Raw genomic sequence first — 19,825 nt, 5'->3', positions numbered from 1 at the left:
TACCGTCTAAGCAAATGACGTCGGAGCGACGTCTGTTAGCGCAATGCACGTCGGGTAAGTTACCCGACGGAGCATGCGCAGTACATCCGGCGCGGGAGCGCGCCTAATTTAAATGGGACTCGCCCCATTAGATTCGGCACGCCTTGCGCCAGACACATTTAAGTTACACCGCCGCAAATTTCAAGGTAAGTGCTTTGTGGATCGGGCACTAACTTGGACAATTTGCGGCAGTGTAACTTAAATGGGAAAAGTTAAGTTACGCCCGATATTTGTGGATCTGGCCCTTAATATCTTGTACTGCCCCCTTTGGCAAGTATCACAGCTTGTAAATGCTTTTTGTAGCCAGCCAAGAGTCTTTCAATTCTTCTTTGAGGTATCTTTGCCCATTCTTCCTTACAAAAGTAAGCCCATTCTTCCTTCCAGTTCTTTGAGATGTCTGGGCTGTCTGTCAAGCACTGCTCTTTTAAAGTCTATCCATAGATTTTCAATTATGTTGAGGTGAGGAGATTGTAAAGGCCATGGCAAAACCTTCAGTTTACACCTCTTGATGTAATCCCCCCTGGATTTTGAGGTATGTTTAGGATCATTATCCATTTGTAGAAGCCATCCTCTCTTTAACTTCAGCTTTTTCACAGATGGCATCAAGTTACCATCCAAAATTTGCTGAAATTTTATTGAATCCACTTTTTCTTCTACTCGTGAAATGTTCCCTGTGCCACTGGCTGCAATACAACCCCAAAACATGATTGATCCACCCCCATGCTTAACAGTTGGACAGAGGTTCTTTTCATTAAAGCGGAGGTTCACCCTAAAACAATTATATACCATTCCAACCAGCATACTGCCGACATGTACAGTATGCTGTTTTTTTTCTTTTCACTGTACATACCGTTTTATACTTGTTTTTCTTTCCTGACTCCCGCGGGGAATAGGCGTTCCTATGAAGAGGCGTAGATGATTGACGTGCGGCTAAGGCACGTCACGCGTTCCAAAAATAGCCGGACTGGGACTCGGCTCTATACGGCGCTATACAGCGCCGTATATAGCCGAGTCCCAGTCCGGCTATTTTCAGGATGCGTGACACACCTTAGCCGCACGTCAATCATCTACGCCTTTTAATAGGAACGCCTATTCCCCGCGGGAGTCTGGAAAGAAAAACAAGTATAAAACGGTATGTAGAGCGAAAAAAAATAAAAAACAGCATACTGTACATGTCGGCAAGTATGCTGGTTGGAATTGTATATAATTGTTTTAGGGTGAACCTCGGCTTTAAATTCTGTGCCCTTTCTTCTCCAAACGTACCTTTGCTCATTCCGGCCAAAAAGTTCTATTTTAACCTCATCGGTCCACATAACTTGTTTCCAAAATGCATCAGGCTTGTCTATATGTTCATTTGCAAAGTTAAAACGTTGATTTTTGTGGTGAGGATGTAGAAGAGGTTTTCTTCTGATGACTCTTCCATGAAGACCATATTTTTACAAGTATCTCTTTATAGTGGAATAGTGTACCACAACTCCAGTGTCTGCCAGATCTTTCTGGAGGGATCGTGAGGTCAAACATAGGTTTTGAATTGCTTTTCTCACAATCTTGGGAGCTGTTCTGTCTGATATTTTTCTTGGTCTTCCAGATCGTGCTTTAACTTCCACTGTTCCTGATGACTGCCATTTCTTAATTAAATTCCGAACAGAGGATATTGACATCTGAAAACGCTTTGCTATCTTCTTATAGACTTCTCCAGCTTTGTGAGCGTCAACCATGGTGCTGATTGTTGGGGCAAGGTCAGAGGAGTCTGGGCATTTAAAACCTTTGAGATTGACATCACCTGGTCTTCCCAGACGATGATTGAGAACAACCCATGACACTGGCAGGTCTCAGCTTTGCAAAGGGGGCAGTGCATGCTATAAATACTGCAGGGTGCCCAAACTTTTGCAGACGCCATTTTTTTGTTTTCTGTAATTTTGAAAGTGTAAATGATGGAAATAAAATCTAACTTTTTTTGACATATTATAAGAATGTCTAATCTGTAATTTGATGCCTTTTAGAGATTGTTCCATCTTTCCTTGGCTTCGTTATGCACATAAATACAAATTTTTACCTGGGGTGCCCAAACTTTCGATCCCCACTGTAGCTAAGCTGATGGTTGACAGTTGGTTCTATGCGTTCTGTGTGTAGGCAGCCCATTGATTTCACTGTGCTGCCCTACCGGGAGAAATACATTCAAATTACATGAAGCCATTTGGCAGCGCAGGGCAACGGGAACTCGTGTGATTTTGCATGTATTTCCCACCCGTGCAGATGTAAACCCAGCATAATTCTAGAGTATTACTACTATCAACTATTTCAGGAAGGTAAATATCCAGATAGTGAGTATTATTTTCTGGTATAGTGCACACTCTCACAAAAGTATATTTTGTTTCGTAGATCCCATTATGCTTCCTTAAAGTAGTAATAACCCCAAAATCAAAAATGTTATATATTTTAGCTTACAGGTCATTAGATGTGGTGGCTGCATTTGTCTTCTTGTTTTAGGCTTTTCTCCCTCTGTTTTACGTAACCTGGTGATCCGACCAGCAGCACACTTCCTGTATTAGAGTGCCTCCACTCTGCATGAAGGAGAACAGGGGGCACAGCAGACAACTGCATTGTTAGTCTGGGGGAAGGGAAGTGTTAGATTTATTAGCCTATTTAGATATACTGTACTAACAAATTGAAACCAAACTCCAGCTGACACTTTAAAATCAGTTACATTACCAGGTTCTTTTTTTTCCTTTTGGGATAAAGGTTTTACATAGAGAAATAAAAGCTAAACATTGTTACATAGTTACATAGTTAGTCAGGTTGAAAAAAGACACAAGTCCATCCAGTTCAACCACAAAAAATAAACAAACAAAATAAAAAACACAGTACAATCCCATACATCCAACTCCATACCCACAGTTGATCCAGAGGAAGGCAAAAAACCCCAGCAGAGCATGATCCAATTTGCTACAGCAGGGAAAAAAATTCCTTCCTGATCCCCCGAGAGGCAACACCTGTAAGAACACCTGTCAGTGTTGGATGGTTTGCCATGACCCTCTAACTGCTACACTTGCAAAACAGTTTGTTATTTTGGAAAGCAACAGACTTACCAGGTTAAAAATAAATAAAAGATAGTCTATAAAAGAAAAGTAATGCAGCAATCAAATCTTAAAGGCCCATACACGATTGGATAATCAGACGGGAAATGTGTGATGACAGGATGCTGTCGGATAATCCGACCATCTGTATGCTCCATCGGACAATTTTTGTCTGATTTTCCGCCAACAAATGTGGGATAGCATGCTTTAAAATTGTCCGCCCAAAAAAAGGGTGTTGTTGGATTATCCGATTGTGTGTACACAAGTCCGTCACACAAAACTCCAAAGTACAAACACGCATGCTCGGAAGCAATGCTCACCATAACACAACATTAGCAGAAGTTGCCCAAAGGTTGGCGCTAAAGAGCTGAAAAACCACATAGTTTTGTGTTTGTTGGCTGACAATTCTTTGCCGTTTGTATGCAATACAAATTCACGGTCAACGCCCCTCAGATAAAAGTCCGAGGCTTTGTCTGCAGAAAGTCTGATCGTGTGTAGGAGACTTAAGAATTGGTCAGCTATAATATAATAAATGTTTGATTTTGGGTTTATTTTCACTTTAAACATACAGTTTTCTGTGCACGTTCTTTGTATGAATTTTGTGTGCATGTGTGTGTGTACTCCAGTGCTAAGTACTGTGGTTATACTGTGCTAACAACAGGTGGATATGCCTGCACACCCTACATGTGAATTGAAAAGAGTTGTTATTATAGACAAGGACGTTTCTGTGGATACATATTGCTAGCAGGATCAGTATCAGGACTGATTTATTTTACAAAAGAAAATATGCAGAAAAAATACTTCCTTGACGTAAAAGGAATGTGTACATCAACATATCTGGTTTAAGAATGTAAACCAAAAAAGGTGTGCTGTCTCTTATAAAGTGCTAACATGCATTAAATACTCAATTCATATACACACACTAGCCACTTTATTAGGTTCACCTGTTCAATTGCCTGGTAATCCTTATTTCTAGTCAGCCAATCACATGGCAGCAACTCAATGTATTTAGGCATCTAGACGTGGCGAAGACGACTTGCTGAAGTTCAAACTGAGCATCAGAATGGGGAAGAAAGGGAATTTAAAGCAGTTAAAAATGGAACTTCCACTTTTCGCAATCCTCCCCCCTCCAGTGTCACATTTGGCACCTTTCAGGGGGAGGGGGGAGCAGATACCTGTATTATGCAGGTATTTGCTTCCACTATTGGGCATAGATAGCCACAGTATCCGTGAATATTTATGCCATGTCTGGTCCATCCTCCGTCCCCCCTCTGTCTTCTAGGAGACACACAGGTCCCAGAAGGCAGCAGGGACCATTCAGATTGTGCAGTGGGGAACCAGGAAGGGAAGCCGCAGATGGCAGCGGCAGCACCCGAGAGCCAAGGGACAGATCAGCTTTGGGTGCAGACATCGCGGGCGCCCTTGACAGGTAAGTGTCCATATTTTAAAAGTCAGTATTTGTAGCTGCTCACTTAAAAAAAAAAAAATGGCGGAACTTTGCTTTAAGTGACTTTGAACGTGGCATGGTTGTTGGTGCCAGACGGGCTGGTCTGAGTATTTTAAAAACTGCTGATCTACTGGGATTTTCATGCATAACCATCTCTAGGGTTTACAGAGAATGGTCCGAAAAAGAGAAAATATCCAGTGAACTGCAGTTTTGTGGACAAAAAGGGCTTGTTGATGTCAGAGGAGAATGGGCAGACTGCTTCGAGATGATAGAAAGGCAACAGTAACTCAAATAACCACTTGTTACAACCAAGGTATGCAGAATACTATCTCTAAATGCACAACACATGGAATCTTGAAGCAGATGGGCTACAGCAGCAGAAGAACCACACAGGGTGCCACTCCCGTCAGCAAAGAACAGGAAACTGAGGCTACAATTTGCACAGACTCACCAAAATCGAACAGTAGAAGATTGAAAAAACATTGCTGGGTTTGATGCATCTCGATTTCAGCTGCAGCATTCAGATCATTGGGTCAGAATTTGGCGTAAACAACATGAAAGCATGGATTCATCTTGCCTTGAATCAACGGTTCAGGCTGGTGGTGTATTGGTGTGGGGATATTTTCTTGGCACACGTTGGGCCCCTTAGTAACAATTGAACATCGTTTAAATGCCATGGCCTACTTAAATGTTGTTGCTGACCATGTCCATTCCTTTATGACTACAGTGTACCCATCTTCTGATGGCTACTTCCAGCAGGATCCCCCCCACCTCTGACCTCTGACATCAAGGCATGTTTTGTTCATACAACTTCTGCTCACTGGATATTTTAATACCCCCCCCCCCCATTATTATTTTTTTAAAGTGAGCAGCTACAAATACTGCAGCTGCTGACTTTTAAAATATGGACACTTACCTGTCCAGGGCGCCCGCGATGTCTGCACCCAAAGTCAATCTGTCCCTCGGCTCTCGGGTGCTGCCACTGCTATCTTCGGTAAGGGAATCAGGAAGTGAAGCCTTGCGGCTTCCCTTCCTGGTTCCCCACTGCACATGCGCGAGTCGCGCAGCGCAATCTGAATGGTCCCTGCTGCCTTCTGGGACCTGTGTGTCTCCCAGAAGACAGAGGGGGGACGGAGGATGGACCAGACATGGCATAAATATTCACGGATACTGTGGCTATCTATGCCCAAAAGTGGAAGCCAATACCTGCATTATACAGGTATATGTAGGGTTGCCAACTCATCCCTTTAAAACAGAACACATATTAATTACACAGGTTCTGAGACTAATTTAATGCAAATAAGGCACCAAGTGAGTTTAATTACCTCCTTAATCAGCCACAGAACCTGTGTAATTAATATGTATTCTGTTTTAAAGAGATGAGTTTGTAAGCGGGGTGAGGGGTGCGGCGATTCACTGAGGGAGACACACGTAAAGTTCTTTGAACAAGGTAACGTTTATTACTGAGAGGCGGTAGTAGTAACAGTCTTTACAATCAAACGACAAACGATTCCTCTCCAGGCATGGAGGCACATATATGCAGTACAGATACTGTAGTTCTAAGCGATGTGGCTTTCTGAGTATCACAGGCACTTCCCACTTAATGGTATATTATATACCCCAGTTCACAATGCTTATTGGAAGAGGCTGGAAACACATTACCCGTAGCAGCTGGGAGTCTTTCATCCGACCAAGGTTACCACTGTAGGACTCCGTAGGACCCCTAAACTATCCCTCACAGGCCGGAACACTCTCCCTGGCTTGTCCTGTCTCTCCCTCACAAGCAGGGTCTCTGTCCCTATCTACATCCACACGTGTTCTGCCTAAAAACTTGCCTGAGCTTTACTATAAAAAGAAACCACACAAAGATGGTCGCCCAAATCTCTCGAGATCTTGTGCGGCCTATCAGAACACAGGGCTCCTCCAAAATGGTGTTGGAGACACTATAGAGGCAGAAGTGTTAAACATAAATACTTACAAAAACATAAACAATTTGACTGCAGTACGAACTAGGGTGACCACATTTCCAAACTACCATTCAGGGACACCCTCCCTTCCCAAAAATCAGCTTGTGCTATAACACATCACAGCACAGTGATTGGACACAAGAGGCGGGGTTTATGATTTCTCCAATCACAAGCAGGGGGCGGGATTGTGCTCCTCCAGGCATTCCCAGCCAGGACAAGTACTGCGGTGATGTGGTGGCCATTTTTGGGGACATCATATTGGCCCGGGGGGGGGGGGGCTGTGTCAGTTTCATTTCGGGACACTGTATTATCCTAGAATGAAGGTGCCCGGGACAGACCTGCAAAATGCGGGACTGTCCCGGGCAATCCGGGAAACATGGTCACCCTAGTATGAACACATATGATTACTTTACCACTTTCTCTTGCAGCACTAGACTGCCCTATCACTGACAGCTGCTTACATTTCCCCCCCGTTTAAGAAGTGCAATCCCTTGCATTACCTAGGGAGAACAATTACCACAGTGCGATATGATAACAGCAAGTCAATAAGCAAAACAACAGTTCAGGGTATAATCAGCATAGCGGACAGGTTGTCCGGGACTGCCTAAGTGGGTGCAAAGGGCATGTCAGGAGTGTCAGAGTTGTGCCATCCACAAGGGAGGAACAGAGCAAACTACCCCTCTGGTGGTGAGAACGGGAGAACCCTTTGAATTGCTGACCATGGACTTCCTGACAGTGGCAGACACATCGTCAGGGTATCGCTATGCCTTGGTGTTTGTGGACCACTTCTCTAAGTTTGCCATCGTAGTGCCAACTAAAGATCAGACTGCCACCACTGCCGCTAAACTGTTCTGTACCCATGTAGTCCAGCCCTGTGGGTGCCCCAAAAGGATTCTGTCGGACCAAGGGCCGAACTTTGAGTCTAAGGTGTTTTCTGAACTGTGTCGTCTTAGTGGTATTCGGAAGTCGCATACTACTCCTTACCACCCCCAAGGAAATGGGGCCTGTGAACGTTTTAATCGCACCTTGTTGGGATTAATTTGCACCTTAGAGCAGGAACATCGAGAACGTTGGCCGCAGTATGTAGGAGATGTCGTTTGGGCTTACAATCAGACTGTGCATAGAGCCACTGGTTATACTCCTCATTTTCTGATGTTTGGGCGTTATGGCCGATTACCGGTGGATTTACTCCTAGAAACCCCAGAGCCTATTACGTCAAGGACCCCGGATGAGTGGGTCCAAGATCACTGGCACCGGCTGGATCAAGCCAAACAAATAGTGCTGGGAAAGCATCCGGGAATTTAGCCGAGGAAAGTGCTGTCCAATTGTTGCCACTTGCAGCGGGCGACAGAGTCTTGGTGAGGAATCCCAAACATCTGAGGGGCAGCAAGCTGGAGCCTAAGTGGGAACCATGTCCGTATTGGGTCGAACACCAACCTTTCACGGGGCGGCCTGTGTATGATCTGGTCTCAGAGAAGCCAGATGGGCCTCAAAAAAAACTGCATCGTAATCTGTTTCGTCCCTGTGTGTTCAGTGCGGAGTCACGAACGGATAATCCTGTTCCTGTCTTCCCACCGTCAGCTAGACGGGACTGCAGCCAGGAAATCCTCAACAGTGACTCTGCAACATGGTGTTTGCCTCCTCTGCCTGCAGTAGAGAGCTTATCCCCAGCTGAAGGAGCTACAGATAACCAAGCTACTGTAACTGAATGGGACTTGCTAGCAGGGGAACCAGATGTGCAAGTTACCCCCATCCCTGTGGAGGATGATCCTCTTAGCGACGAAGTAGCACCTATTGACCCTGTCGTGGGTGAGGAACAGTGCCCTGTTGTAGCTGATGGAGATGGACATTTGGAGAATCTGGAGCCTCACTTCCCAAGGCGTACGACACGGGGACTGAAACCTGTCCGCTATGCTGATTATACCCTGAACTGTTGTTTTGCTTATTGACTTGCTGTTATCATATCGCACTGTGGTAATTGTTCTCTCTAGGTAATGCAAGGGATTGCACTTCTTAAACGGGGGGGAAATGTAAGCAGCTGTCAGTGATAGGGCAGTCTAGTGCTGCAAGAGCAAGTGGTAAAGAAATCATATGTGTTCATACTAGGGTGACCACGTGTCCCGGATTGCCCGGGACAGTCCCGCATTTTGCAGGTCTGTCCCGGGCACCTTCATTCCAGGATAATACAGTGTCCCGAAATGAAACTGACACAGCCACCCCCCGGGCCAATATGATGTCCCCAAAAATGGCCACCACATCACCGCAGTACTTGTCCTGGCTGGGAATGCCTGGAGGAGCACAATCCCGCCCCCTGCTTGTGATTGGAGAAATCATAAACCCCGCCTCTTGTGTCCAATCACTGTGCTGTGATGTGTTATAGCACAAGCTGGTTATACTCCTCATTTTCTGATGTTTGGGCGTTACGGCCGGTTACCGGTGGATTTACTCCTAGAAACCCCAGAGCCTATTACGTCAAGGACCCCGGATGAGTGGGTCCAAGATCACTGGCACCGGCTGGATCAAGCCAAACAAATAGTGCTGGGAAAGCACCAGGATTTAGCCGAGGAAAGTGCTGTCCAATTGTTGCCACTTGCAGCGGGCGACAGAGTCTTGGTGAGGAATCCCAAACATCTGAGGGGCAGCAAGCTGGAGCCTAAGTGGGAACCATGTCCGTATTGGGTCGAACACCAACCTTTCACGGGGCGGCCTGTGTATGATCTGGTCTCAGAGAAGCCAGATGGGCCTCATAAAAGACTGCATCGTAATCTGCTTCGTCCCTGTGTGTTCAGTGCGGAGTCACGAACGGATAATCCTGTTCCTGTCTTCCCACTGTCAGCTAGACGGGACTGCAGCCAGGAAATCCTCAACAGTGACTCTGCAACATGGTGTTTGCCTCCTCTGCCTGCAGTAGAGAGCTTATCCCCAGCTGAAGGAGCTACAGATAACCAAGCTACTGTAACTGAATGGGACTTGCTAGCAGGGGAACCAGATGTGCAAGTTACCCCCATCCCTGTGGAGGATGATCCTCTTAGCGACGAAGTAGCACCTATTGACCCTGTCGTGGGTGAGGAACAGTGCCCTGTTGTAGCTGATGGAGATGGACATTTGGAGAATCTGGAGCCTCACTTCCCAAGGCGTACGACACGGGGACTGAAACCTGTTTCCGAGTCACCACGATTCCAACCCTAGGGATGATCTGCTCATATACATTCATGGACATCCAAGTGACCCCTACTACTGGAATAGGAAGGTTGTTGGCAGCTTTCAGTCTCACCCAGGAGGGGTCTAGCGTTGGGGTCGGCCCAAAATGTCGCTGATAGAATGAATAGGTCATGGTAGTGACTTCTGATCCAGTGTCCACCAGACATCTGGCCGGCTGTCCGTTGAACATCACTGTCGCCACGGGGCAACCAGAAATCATTGTAGGATCACGTTGAAGTGGTGACTGAACATTTCCCGCGGGTCGCCCCTCTACCACGGGAATCACTAGTTTAAAGGATGCCTTTGTACGTTCTGGGCTCCCCGTTTCGCACAGTCCCTTGCGATGTGGCCAAACCGTCCACACTGCCAGCATTTTCGGTCAGTATCTGGGTCCCTCCGGAGTGGGTTGGTCACCGCCTGTTGTTGTTCTGACCCTCTCCGCAAGGCTGCCACCTCTTGGCTGAGGGAGGTGACCATCTCAGCTAAGTCTCGTACGACCTTCTCCATCGAGGGCGTCTCCACCATTGAGACTGTGGCAGGGCATGGGGCAGTCGCTTCTTCCCACCCCACCAGCCACCCGGCTCCCTGAGTGCGGGTAACCTGGTGTCTGGCACCAGCCCGTTCATGGTTCGACTCTTCCTGTTCCCTCTCGATGGCCTCTTGTAGGATCACTGCAAACTTCACTGTACCATCAGCCCTCACTCGATCCGTCAAGGCTCTTTTTAATGAAGGGGACCACACACCAGCGAGGAACTGGTCCCGTATTAGCTGATCGGGGTTAGCAACTCCAGTTCCTGTGGGGGCCATTTTCTCCTCCAACCGGCACCAGATCTCCTGCAATGCCACTGCAAATTGAGGAATAGTCTCTCGATCATACTGCTCCCGACTGTAGAAATTCTTACGGAGTTCGGCTATGGAGGTACTCTCACCATACAAACTTTCTAAGCGGGCCACAATGGCGGCTCTGTTATCTCTCTCCTTCTCGGGCAGAACCATCACAGCCCGGCGGGCTTCTCCTTCTAGCGCATTAACCGCCAAATCTGCAAAGTGTGCTGCAGGTATTTCGAACAATCGGACCGAGCTGTCCAGTCTCTCCACCCAATCTGTCAGGGGAATATTTGCACCATTGAATTTTGAAATCAGTGCTAAGGCCGCTCCGTACGGTGCCATGAAGGACCCTCTAGCCGCTCCCCCGCTTGAGGACGATGGAACTGACATCCCGCCGACTACGCCAAAATGTAAGCGGGGTGAGGGGTGCGGCGATTCACTGAGGGAAACACACGTAAAGTTATTTGAACAAGGTAACGTTTATTACCGAGAGGCGGTAGTAGTAACAGTCTTTACAATCAAACAGCAAATGATTCCTCTCCAGGCATGGAGGCACATATATGCAGTACAGATACTGTAGTTCTAAGCGATGTGGCTTTCTGAGTATCACAGGCACTTCCCACTTAATGGTATATTATATACCCCAGTTCACAATGCTTATTGGAAGAGGCTGGAAACACATTACCCGTAGCAGCTGGGAGTCTTTCATCCGACCAAGGTTACCACTGCAGGACCCTGTAGGACCCCTAAACTATCCCTCACAGGCCGGAACACTCTCCCTGGCTTCTCCTGTCTCTCCCTCACAAGCAGGGTCTCTGTCCCTATCTACATCCACATGTGTTCTGCCTAAAAACTTGCCTGAGATTTACTATAAAAAGATCTTGTGCGGCCTATCAGAACACAGGGCTCCTCCAAAATGGTGTTGGAGACACTCTAGAGGCAGAAGTGTTAAACATAAATACTTACAAAAACATAAACAATTTGACTGCAGTATGAACACATATGATTACTTTACCACTTGCTCTTGCAGCACTAGACTGCCCTATCACTGACAGCTGCTTACAAGTTGGCAACCCTAGGTATCTGCTCCCCCCTCCCCCCTGAAAGGTGCCAAATGTGACACCGGAGGGGGGAGGATTCTGAAAAGTGGAAGTTTTGTGTTACGTTCGTGCATTGGTTATGCACAGGCAAATGGGCACCATGTAAATCCCCTTTTTTCCCCATTCTGATGCTCTGTTTGAATTTCAGGAAGTCATCTTTACCACGTCTAGGACGGTGCCTAAATGCATTAAGTTGCTGCCATATGATTAGCTGATTAGCAATGTGTGTTGACAAGCAATTGAACAGGTGTACCTACTACCTAATAAAGTGGCCAGTGAGTGTATATTATACAGCTCATGTGCAATTAATATCACCCAATTTATATGTGATGAAACCTAATAAAGCTCTTGTGCATACCATTATATATATCAGTAAATGTATAAATAAATAAGTGCATCCAAATTCATAAGGTGTATAGCAAACCAATGCCCATAAATAAATAAAAGTCCATCCTTATTAAAAGCAGACTGATGCCATGATCACATTGTTTTATCAGCACCTCCTTGTGTGTCATCATCTAAACCAGAGCAGATCGTTTACCAGAGGGTTAACCTCCATGTTATAAGAGGTTATTACAGCACATACAACCAGCGCTCTTGACAAGAACAGTCTACACTTCCACTGGAAATCACCCAGCACACCTCCCGGCTTCAAAGTTCAAGAAAGGACAGCTTGCATCACTCAGAAAAAAACAAACCACAGACCATGGCCCAATACCATCCAAACAGTGGAGGTTTATTTGAAATATGCGGTGCTCACAAACAATCAGGAATTAAAAAATAAAAACAGCATCGCTGGCTGACAGCGGTGTGCATGATGATGTCACAAATTGGCTCCGCCCAATGCATTTCTTGATAACCCAAGTCATCGTGGACAGGCTATCTGGTTTAAGGCTCATTCACACTATTGTGCTGTGGTAACATGCATATTACCATGAATGTTACTGCCACACGGAACAAACAGTTCATCTTGAATTGCACCCCGACACATGGGGATGGGCTGCCTTAATGCAACACACATCAACAGGCAGCATAACACCCGTACATCACGCGGTGATGTACAACATGTACGACAGGACTATAAAGGGGAAGTTCCTTTCAAATGGCACCACCCTTTGGGCTGCTTTTGGGCTGCATACTTGATTCTGAGCATGCACGTTTTTTTCCCCCTTGGAAAAGCATACACACGACCGTTTTTCGCGATGAGAAAAAAACTGACGGGAAACATGATGAGAAAAAAGAGAGCTGTTTCAATTTCTTTGTGGGCAGTTTTTTTGTAGAGAAAACTGCTAGGGAGCATACACACGACCGGTTTTCACGACCAATATAAAAAATGGCAGTTTTCTCGTCGTGAAAACCGGTTGTGTGTACAGGGCATTACATTTAGCATCTACCTAAGGTAGAGGGTGCTACACTCACATTGCATGAAATAAATGTACAAATTGAGTCTTTGTTCAATGCATTATTCTCTGGAGAAAAAAAGTTGTGCAGTTGTCCTCTAAGTGAGATACGAAAGACACCACTATTCAATGAAATAACTGACTGTATAAAATGTAGCTTTACAAAGCAGTTGAATTAGTTATGCATATAAACAAACATACTTTCAGAAGAACCTTTCTCCATCCAAAATACACAAGCTATTTCAGTATATGTCATATACCCATAGGCAATTTTTCTGCTTTTCAATGGATTTGTTTTTAGAACTTTGATTACTGTCATGTTTATTAGTGTAAATGAGGCTTGCAGCTAGTGCAGTGGTTATCTAGCCATGAATTTATTTGCTTGTTTACCATGAACAGCAAATGGTTGGGCCAATAAACACCCAGGGACTTTTATTTGCAGATGATAAAACAAATTATCATGCTAGAAAATATTAAATCGCAAATATTATGAAATACAAAATCTCTATGGTGAGGAAAGTGCAATTACATATAAATCAAACGTAAACTGGGTCTGTAGATACAGAAAATGCCAAGCCGTCTAAACACACACTTAGGTCTTCATAAGATATACAGTAAAAGAAAAAATAAATGTGATGGACCAGATGGTTTTTATTTGCTATCAATTTCCATTCCCATTATTGTGTATGTGAAAAATGCATTGTGTTCATTTTTCATAATTATTTTTCCAAGAAGTCTCTGGAAAATGGATGTCGTTTAAGACTTATTTGGGACAAAATTGCCAAGATGGTAAGGAGTGATTAATGAGCACTATATGGACATAAAAGCAATATAGGAAAAGAGTGAAACCTTAAGTGCAAGGTGAGCTGCAGTAAGGGCAAGACAATTATTTTCTTTTGTGCTGACCTATTAAACCCACATGCTGTTAAAAGGTACATTCAAGTTTAGGAGATGTGCTGAATGCTTGACAAAGAGAGAGGTTTTGTAGACCAGCATAACATACATACCCTAATGCCGCATACACACGATCATTTTTCGGGTTCTAAAAATTGACGTTTTCCGGACTTTTCAACTTGATCATTAAAACGGCCTTGCCTACACATGATCGTGAAAAGAAAAATGCTCTAGCAAAGCGTGGTGACGTACAACGGCACTATAAAGGGGAAGTTCCATGCTGATGGTGCCACCCTTGGGGCTGCTTTAGCTGATTTCGTGTTAGTAAAAGGATATTCACGCTTTTCTGTCTGTTACAGCGGGATGAATGTGCTTACTCCATTACCAACGCTAGTTTTACCAGAACGAGCGCTCCCATCTTATAACTTACTTCTGAGCATGCGCAGATTTTTCACCTCATTAAAGCCCACACACGACCATTTTTTACAACCCGAAAAACGACAACGTTAAAAACGTTGTTAAAAAATAGAGCATGTTCAAATTTTTTTTTTGCCCATTTTTTAGAACCCGAAAAATGCTCTGAACCCCACACACAATCGTTTTTAATGACTGTCAGACGCGAGTAGAGGAGAGCCGATCGGCTGCTCCTCTGACAGGGGGGTTTGTGCTGATCGATTATCAGCACAGCCCCCCAAGGATGCCCAAACTGGACCACCAGGGATTCCACTAGACCACCAGGGATGCCCACCACAGGTATTCCACCCTAGATCACCAGGGATGACGATCACAAATAATGGATGCCAATCAGTGCCCACAATGGGCATCACTGATTGGCAGGCATTATTGTTTGGCACTGATTGGCATCCATTAGTACAACACATAAGTACGTTAGTGCCACCTATCAGTGCCCATCTATGCCCATCCGTGCCACCTATCAGTGCCCATCCATGCCGCCTATCAGTGCCCATCCATGCCGCCTATCCGTGCGCATCCATGCCACCTATCTGTGCCCATCCATGCCACCTATCCGTGCCCATTCATGCCGCCTATCCGTGCCCATCCATGCTGCCTATCAGTGCCCATCCATGTCGCCTATCCTTGCCCATCCATGCCGCCTATCTGTGCCCATCCATGCTGCCTATCCGTGCCCATTCGTGCCGCCTATCAGTGCCCATCCGTGCCACCTATCAGTGCCCATCCATGCCGCCTATCAGTGCCCATCCATGCCACCTATCCGTGCCCATCCATGTCGCCTATCCTTGCCCATCCATGCCGCCTATCTGTGCCCATCCATGCCGCCTATCCGTGCCCATCCATGCCGCCTATCAGTGCCCATTCGTGCCGCCTATCAGTGCCCATCCGTGCCGCCTATCAGTGCTGCATATTAGTGCCCATCATCAGTGCCCATCAATGCCACCACATCAGTGCCACCTCATCGTTGCCCATCAGTGCCGCCTTATCAGTGCCCGTCAGTGAAGTACCATCAGTGCCCATCCGTGAAGGAGAAAACGTACTTATTTACAATGTTTTATAACTGAAACAAAAAAAAATCGAAATTTTCAGTCTTTTTTTTTGCAGAAAATAAAAATCCCAGAGGTGATCAAATACCACCAAAAGAACGCTCTATTTGTGGGAACAAAATTATAAACATTTAGTTTGGGTACAGTGTAGCATGACTGCGCAATTGTCATTCAAAGTGCAAAAGTGCTGAAAGCTAAAAATTGGTCTGGGCGGGAAGGTATGTGCCCAGTATGGAAGTGGTTAATAAGAAATATGTCATACTTACCTATTCTGTGCGTGGGGTCCCCTGCTGGCACTCTGGGTTCCTCCTCTTCTCCATGTGCCACCATAAGGAAGCCACTTTCTATGGTGACACACATGTGGGCTCCATCCTGAGTGACGCTATATATGTCCATTGACAAGCACAGTGTGGCTCGGCCCTCACTCCCCTGGATATGATTAAGCAGCAGGAGTCCATGGCTCTTGCTGCTCTCATTGAGACCAGTGAGGAGGGAGAGAGAGAAAGCAGCACCGCTGCTCTCAGGGCACAGTGCTGGATCGAGATTGAGCTCAGGTAAGTATTTGGGGGGCTTGGAAAGAGCTGACCATAGAAGTTTTTTTTATCTTAATGCAGAGAATACAAAAAAAGTAGATGTATATATAACAACATAGAAGTGCAGAAGTTGTCTATGTGTGCATATACAGATAGTTATACAGGGCTATGCTCCGATATCTATGCTTTTTTGGGCATATGTCTCTTGTGGGTCACAGGGGGACTTACTTTTGCTATCTTGTGGCCCAGAATCAGCTGATAGTGAGTCAAAGCTTGCTGTCATTTGACATCACAGAAGCGCTCCAGAGTCTGGTAGAATCTCGATCATATTTCTAGGATACATCCAGAAGCATTAAAAAAGTAAATCCCTTTCAGCCAATTCCTTTGGTTGAAAAGGAATTGTTCAACTGATGCAGAATTCCAAAAAGAGAGCGACTCCCTAACAACACGCCTCTTAATAAGAGGGTATACTAAAACCAGCCTCAAAAAGGCATTTAATAGGGTGAAAGCCATCAAAAGAAAAAGTCAGATTTTTAAGACAAAAACAAGGAAAAAAAGTGAAGAAAACAACACGAGGATCATCATCGGGTATTCAAATGAACATCCCAAAATACGGAAAAATATTTCAAAATTTTGGCCCATTCTTACTGATGATCCTATTCTCAAAAATTTGGTGACAGATAGACCTCAAATTACCTTAAAAAGAGCAGGCTTTATTGGTACAATGTTGGTCCAGAGTGAATATAAAGGTAGTTATAGAAAAGATCGATGTAGAACTCATGGTACTTACTCTTGTGGGTCCTGTGCACAATGCACGATAATAGGTAGGAGAACCACACTGGCAATGCCTAATGGAGAGACCTTCTCGCTGAGACATTTTGCTAACTGCAGAACTCGTGTATCTCATGCAGTGCCAGTGTGGTTCTTTTTTACATAGGGAAAACGAAACAGGAATTATACAAACTGGTCGAAAAACATATACACTCTGGCCCGGATATACATACATTGGTGCATATTTATGCAGGCGCAGCGTATCTAATATACGCTATGCCGACGTAGCGCAGAGAGGCAAGCACCAAATTCACAATGCACTTGCCTCCTAAACTGTGCTGGATTCCCTCGGCGTAAGCCGTCGTAGGTGGAAGTGGGCGTGAGCCATGCTAATGAGGCGTGACCCCATGCAAATGATGGTTCGAGTGCCATACAAGTACTTAAAATGAACTGCGCATGCGCTGTCCCGTGGACGTATCCTAGTGCGCATGCTCAGAATCACGTCTGAACTACTCCCTAAGATACGACGGATCACTGCCTACGACGTGAACGTAACCTACTCCCAGCCCTATTCACGTACTACGTAAATGACGTAAAATACGACGGCTGTGTTCCCTGGTCCATACCTTAGCATGAGTTGCGCCTCATATATGGGGAATAACTTTACGCCGGACGTACGACTTACGCAAACCGCGTATATTATGTGCCGGGCGCAAGTACGTTCGTGAATCGGCGTATCTCCCTCATTTGCATATGTGCATAGAAAAAAAATGCGCCCAGCGTAAATATGCGCCCACCATACGACGGCGTAGGCAAGTTACGTCGGTAGTAGGAAGCCTATTTTCAGGCGTATCTTAGTATGTGGGTCGGCGCATAGATACGACGGCGCACATTTGTACTTACGTCGGCGTATCTTCAGATACGTTGGCGTAAGTGCTTTGTGAATCCGGGCCTCTATGCGTATTTGCAATCTATATCTTCCCCTGGGAAGACATGTAGCTAGATGTTATAACTATCAAATGCCCGCAGTTAATTTTACTGTGTTGGACAGAATTCATATTCCACTTAGGGGGGGACTGGAATAAGGTCCTGCTCCAGCGCGAAATGCGCTGGATCATGTACCTGAAGGCCACGACACCCCCAGGTTTAAATGAGACAGAAAGCTATAGACCCTTCCTGGAGGGATTTAGCTCTGGGAAAACGGATTGAGTCTCCTTTTTGAAGACTTGAGAAATGTATATCATCTGGATTTCCCCTTTTGTGGACCTCCGGTCCTTGTGGCCTTACTTCTCTCCCTCATCAAGTGGACACCTTCCTGCCCGAATCTGTTTGTTTCTGGGCATCTTGAGGTCCAACTTTTTTAAAACACTTCTCTCTCTGATATGCCCCATGGACAGAGCTATGTAGGGGGACTTTATTGGAGACACATAGATAGGGTTTTTTTTGTATTTCTGTATACATGACCTAATTGTTTAGACAATTTTTTGTTAAAGTACAAACATTCTTTTGGAAGTACTGTTACAATATATGCCATTATTATCAAGTATAATCCATGAATATTGTTTTCATGTTGTTTAATAATTGTGCTCCAATGTCTTTGGGTGCTGTGCGTTTCTCATGATAGACCAGGGATGGTATGTGCTAATATTTTAAGGGGGGTTTCTTTTTTGTTTCTCCCCCTTTGTGCTCTGTGTGATTTATCTCCTTACATCCCTCTCCCATCTGCTGATGGGGGGAGAGATAGAGGCTTTGCCTACTCTCTCTATGCCCATTTGGATGTAATTTACATCCATTAGGGTAACCCTCTGGCAGCAGTGGTTTTTGTTTCTTTCTCTATTTTTTCCCTGCAAATTTTTTCCACCAGGGGGCATTATGTTATATTTAGAGGGTCCTATTACAACTCCTCTAGGGGTTTCTCCCCAGGTTATGATTTGCAAGGCCCCCTTTTTTGTTTTTCTTTTTGGGGGGCTTGTTGTGCCTTACATCCCTCCCGGGTGGGCCTTTCTTTCCACCGTGGCCTTGTTTTGGCAATCGCCCTTGGTTAATTACCAGGAGAAGGGTTTCCAGGTCTCTAATGCCATTGAGCCCACTAGCAAGATGGCTGCTGTTGAGTTTCCGTGTCCACCGGAAATGACGCTCGTATATGCTGTCCTATGACGGCTTTCATGTCCGTCGCGTCTAGATGAGGCGGCATGTTATTGATCTTAGCATGCCGCGCACCTTTTCACACACAGCGGCAATGAGGAGGTGGGACCATCACCTTGAACGAGGACAGGTCAGTATTTAAGAACGCCAAGGGGGGCGTCTGGCGTCATTCCCCCTCCATCATCAGGAGGTGTAGGAGGTATCTGTGTTGTCTCATTAGGTGTTTTTTGAGCCAAACAGTTTTGGTTGTCAGCCAGATGGTCCTGGCCTTCTTTATTTTGGGCTTGCAGGGCCCATTCCTAAGGACATCTGGGGGATCCTCTCCCTTTAGTTAGTGGTAAGTGTTTACCCATATAAAGGTCTACTGGCGAGGTGTTTGAATTCCCCCTTTCCCGCTTGCATACTGTGACAGAACCCACTGTCACTGTGTGTTTTGGAAGGGACTGTGGGCGGGCCTCTCACCCACAGATTATGGCCCAGAAGAGACTGGAGACCTGGGGACAAGTTGAAATTGAGATAATGTAATGTAATGCTACATCCCTTTTTCCCTACCCCCCCTCTTGTTGCTGTGTCTAATTGTGTTGGTAAATGGCACATAGACAATGGTCTGGACTGGAGACATCTCTCCGCAGGGGATGTGTATTAAGAGGCTGCCTGCTTACCATAATCCCTTGGGCCCCGATTCAGAAAGAATTTACGTTGGCGTATCTATTCATACGCCGCGTAAATTTTAGGATGCGCCGGCGTATCTTCTTTCTGTATTCAGATAGCAAGATACGCCGAAATTTGGCTAAGATACGACTGACGTAAGTCTCTTACGCCGTCGTATCTTAGTTGCATATTTACGCTGGCCGCTAGGTGGCGCTTCCGTAGATTTACACGTAGAATATGTAAATTAGGTAG

This window comes from Rana temporaria, chromosome 3, assembly GCF_905171775.1.
Source record: "Rana temporaria chromosome 3, aRanTem1.1, whole genome shotgun sequence".
NCBI classification, from domain to species: domain Eukaryota; kingdom Metazoa; phylum Chordata; class Amphibia; order Anura; family Ranidae; genus Rana; species Rana temporaria.
The sequence above is the reverse complement of the archived record's forward strand: the minus strand, read 5'-3'. Positions refer to the sequence as shown.